This window comes from Equus caballus, chromosome 6 (assembly GCF_041296265.1).
Source record: "Equus caballus isolate H_3958 breed thoroughbred chromosome 6, TB-T2T, whole genome shotgun sequence".
Taxonomy (NCBI): domain Eukaryota; kingdom Metazoa; phylum Chordata; class Mammalia; order Perissodactyla; family Equidae; genus Equus; species Equus caballus.
The window spans coordinates 37407532-37412797 of record NC_091689.1 but is presented as its reverse complement, the minus strand read 5'-3'; the positions used below and the strand labels follow the sequence as shown (position 1 = coordinate 37412797).

The 5266-nt window shown below is 35.7% G+C and overlaps 1 pseudogene; it reads left to right on the top strand.

Annotated features, from left to right (window-relative positions):
• Positions 1–382: 382 nt before the first annotated feature.
• Positions 383–894, top strand: LOC138924530 (centrin-1-like; annotated as a pseudogene).
• Positions 895–5266: the final 4372 nt, after the last annotated feature.

Here is a 5266-nt window from a genome sequence, read left to right as displayed (position 1 = left end):
TGCCATTTGTGACCACATGGATGGACCTTGAGGGTATTATGCTAAGTAAAATAAATCAGATATAAAAAGACAAATATCATATGACCTCACACATGTGTAGACTTCTTTTAAAAACAAAACAACACAAATAGAAAGTCATAATTACAGAATACAGCTTGGTGATTCTAGAGGGAAATGGGTTTGGGAGGTGGGTGAAACAGGTAAAGGGTGTCAGTTGTAATGTGATGGATGGTAACTGGACTTTTGGTGGAGATCAGTTTGTAGTGTATACAGATGTTGAATTTTGCACACCTGAAACTTACATAATGGCATATACCAATTTTACCCCAATTAATAATAAATTTAAAAATCACATAGGAAATAAAACCTGGAGTTACACAAAATGAAAAAAGAAAAAAATGCCAAACATGGCCTTGAAAACCAGAAAAGAATGGTGGGTCCTCAGCCTGAACTCATTGAAGATAAGCAAGAAGTTCATGAAACATTTGACCTCTTCCATGCTTATGGAAGTGGGATCATGGACATGAAGGAGCTGAAGGTGGTCATGAGAGCACTTGGCTCTGTACCCAGGAAGGAGGAGATAAAGAATATGATGCCTGAAGTGAACAAGGGAGGCATAGGGAAGATCAGCTTCAATGACTTCTCAGCCATGGTGATTCAGAAGATGGCCAAGAAAGACACCAAAGAAGAAATCCTGATCGCTTTCAGGTCTTTGATGATGATAAAAACCCAGAAGATCTTTTTCAAATAACTAAATCACATGGCAAACTAGTTAGAGGAAACCTCACTGATGAAGAGCTATAGGAAATGAATGATGAAGCCTATCGGGATGGAGACAGTCAAGTGAATGAGAAAGAGTTTCTTGGGAAGATGAAAAAGACCAACCTATATTAAAGTTGGTTTCTCCTGCAAGCATGTGTAGAGACGTTGAGCGATATGCTGGGTTCCCTGCTTCCATTTTGTGAAACCTTGAGTTAGAGGACAGTGCTATCCCTCCTCTTATATCCTAACTTGTCTAGATACTTCTATTTCCAAATCTTTGGTTCAATGATAGAATTACAAAAATGCTTTTAATATGAGGCTCAGTGGAACACAGTGTTGATTATCTCCAGTTGATCATGTAAGGAGAAAATGAGTATTGTCATATACAGCAGAAGTTTGATTAATCTTGGCTTTGGTGCCTGTCGCTAGAAGCCTGAAAGTATTTTTGCTCTTGGTTCCTCAGGAATCCAGGTTTGTCAGTTTCAGGCAGGATTCTTTCTATTTAGCAGCATAGGAACCTTCAAATTGTCAGAATGTTATCTTGTTAGTGTTAGTGGTTATTACAACTAATTTCATCACATTGGTCTCATTTTGGTAAAAATGATCACAGAAGAGAAATATACAATGGCACAGAAGAAATTACAAAAACATAGAGAAAAGCATAAAAGACTGTGAAAACTAATGATATATATATTATATCAATAATAATTAATGTGATTCATTTATTCATAGAAATAATTCATTGAGAATTTCAGTTTCTGGTTAAACTTGTGAATAGCTTGGAGGTAATCATTCCTTCCCCACAATAAGGAAAAAGCTAAAGAAACTGAAAGTCACTCTCTTTAGACCCATCAGAGCATTCAAATCCCAGGAAAAGTGGCTGCCTTGATAATTGGAGACACACAGGATAAAGAGACTTCCAACTTCTGTGAGCAGAAGCCCAGGATCAGCAGCCAAAAGCTGGAGACACTACCAGTAGAAAAACTTAAAGTAGAATTGATATATTGCTGGAAACTCTCATGGGCTAACTTAAGAAATAAAAGCTCTGGTGGGGCCCATCCTTAGGGAAACCTCCATGCATTTATGAGTTTTAATTCAAGAAGTCCCATCATGTAATCCATATGAAGACTAAAGACAAATTTCCATGCGTTTCTGGAAGGGGGAGGAGAAATATAACCATTTGAAATGTTCCCAGAGCTCACCGCTCTCCTTAACAAAGGCCTGTTCTCAGTGGAAACTATTTATCAGAGCCTGACCTACTTAGATATTACCACAGCCTTATCAATCCGGGGGAATGGAAATACCTGACATTAATCCCTTCTAGCCTTCTTGTTTCATCTAGATGGTGGAGAAAGCCAGAAATTACTTGTGAAGGTCACAGACCAGGGACACAGGCTGGTTAAAAGATTAAGCCTATTATCATCAGACCTTAGAAGCCTATAGTCATGGGACCTTAGAAGACATTCCTTTCCCCCACATCATTCAACCACATAAATAGGTCTTTAGTGTAAGAGCAGATTACAGCAGAAAGACCTGCATGTCATAGATCTTACTTAAGGAGAAATCTTTAGGGAACCCAAAGCCAACAGAGGACACAAAACAAGGACACTAGAGGAAATTATAGTCTCTGAAACCACAGTTACAGCAAACAATAAACATAGCCTACCTCATACGCAGATAAACATAAACCTCACACTAAAGGCTTGTTTACCTCAATTCATTTTACCTGATACCTCATGTCCTCATGTTACAGATTGAGTTATGTCCTGTAAAAAGTTATATGTTGAAATCCTAATCCCATACTATCTCAAAATGTGAATTTATCTGAAAATAGGATTATTGCATATATAATTACGTAAATTGTGATAATGTCATACTGAAGTTGGGTGGGGACTTTATCCAATATTAATGGTGTTATTATAAAAAGGAGGAATTTGGACACAGATTAAAAACACAGAGAAAATGTCATGTTAAGATAAAGGCTGACATCTAGGCTATTATTCTACAAGCCAAGGAAAGCCAGAAATTTCTAGTAAATCACCAGAAGCTAGGAAAGATGTATGGAACACGTTTCTACCTCACAGCCCAAAGAAGGAAGCAACTCTATTTCATCTTGATCTCAGACAGCTAGCCTCAAGAACTTTGAGACAATTTTTGTTGTTTAAGCCACTTATTTTGTGGTACTTCATTACAGCAACCATGGGAAACTAACAAGCCAAATTTCAATAAAAATTGCAAGGCATTCGAAGAATCTAAAAACAACCTGGAGAGAAAAAGGAAGTACCAGAAACAGACATAAATATGCCAAAATTTTGGAAATATCAGACACAATTTAAAATTACTGTAAAATTATGCTAAAGGCTGTAATGGAAAAAAAGTGGCAATGTTCAAGATAAGATGAGTAACATAAGCCAAGTTATGTAAACTCAAGTAAAGACTCAAAAGAAAAAGCTAAAAATCAGAATACTGTAAAAGAAACAAAGAATGCTTATCATGCTCTTATCAGTAGACCAGACACAGCTTAGGAAGGAATCTCTGAGCTTGAGGCTATGTCAACAGAAAGTTATCAAACTTAAATGCAAACAACAAAAAGAAGGAAAAAGACAGAAGGGAATACCCAAGTACTATGGGAGAATTACAAAAATCATAAGATACATATAATGAGAATACCAGAATGATAAAAGTGAGACAAAGAAGTGAAAGAAATATTTTAATAATGTTGAGAATTTTCCAACATTAATTCCTGACAACAAGTCATATATATATGAATCAGAGAACATCAAGCAGTATAAATACAAAAAGAAATTTTGTATATCAGGTCTATTACCCTCAAACTTCTGAAAAATCAACGATAAAGATAAAATCTAGAAAGAAGACAAAAAGAGATAAAAGACCTTAAAAATAGAGGAGCAAGGAAAAAATTAAGTGGAATTTCTCTTCAGAAATAAGAATAGAGTTAAATATTTAAAGTGTTGGGAAAAAACACTCACTTAGAATTCTGTATACAGCAAAATTGTATTTAAAAGTGAAGGAGAAATAAAGATTTTCTCAAACAAACAAAAATTGAGGGAACTTATTGACTGTAGACTTGCCTTGTAAGAAATATTAGAAAATTGTTACTTAGAGAGAAAGACAATGCCATAGGTCAGAGATGTAGATTTGAATAAAGGAAGGAAGAATATTAAGCAATTAATAAATTAAGACAAAAACTCTTTCTTTTTTTATTCTCAACTTATCTAACAGGTACCAGTTTGTCCAAAATAATAATAGCAAAAAATTTATTAAGTGATTATACCTTATGGACATGTGAAATAGATGACAACAACAAGATAAGAAATTGGTGGGAGGAATTGAAGGAACAATGTTTTATAAAAGTATCTTTGATACACTAAGAGAAGAGAAAAAGTGAAATAAGGTAAAATGCTCAATTAAAACTAGAAAAGGCATTAAAAGAGAGCTACACAAAACAAGTCAAACAACCTCAAAGAATAGAAAACAGTTACAAATGTAGTAGATACTAATCCAACTACAGGAATAATCACTTTAAATGCCAATGATCTAAATGCACCAGTTAAAAGACAGATAGTGTCAGAGTAGATAAAACACACACACACACACACATTTACACATTTTAACAATAAACCAAATTTAAATATAAGTACAAATAGATTAAAACTAATTCGATGTTACAAACTGTGTCATGCTAACCCCTCAGTGGTGGCAGGTGAAACCTGTGAGCAGAGGCTTCAGGAACTACAGCAGAACCAGTGACCCAGCCCCCAGTGGTGGCACGCCAGACGCCAGCTCTACCAGCAGTAGGGGCAGTGTACGAGTTGCCAGATCCCTGGCCCTTGGCAGAAACAGTGTCATCCTTGAACCCAGAGCCCCTAGCCACAGTGCAGCCAGCACTCTTAGATAACCTGGGAATAGCAGTGCAGGTGGTGCATGGGGCAGGAATATCCTAATCAAAAGAAAGCTGGGTAGGTCTATTAAGTTCCTACATAACTGACTTCAGAGGAAAGAAAACCAGTGATAAATGCGGGCAATCACATAAAGAGAAACAGGATAAATTCTCCAAGAAGAGATACAATTTTAATGTGTATATGTCTAAAATACATTAAAATATGTGAGGCAAATACTGATAGAACTGCAAGGAGAAATAGATGAATCCACCATTATATTTGGAGATTTCAACATAAGCCTGTAAGTTATTGATGGATTAAAAAAGCAGAAAATCATTAAGGGCATAGTTGAACTGAACAGCGCCATTAATGAACTGGATCTTATTGATATTTACAGCATATTTCATCCAACAACAACAGATATACAGTAGCCTCAAGTTCTCTGGGAGCATTTATTGAGATAGACTTTATTTTATTACACAAACTAAATCCTTAAGAAATTTGAAATATTAGAAATCATACAAAGTATGATCTCTGATAACAATAAAATTAACTAGAAATCAACTCACTAAAAAAAAGGGAGCTGGGGGGCTGGCCCCGTG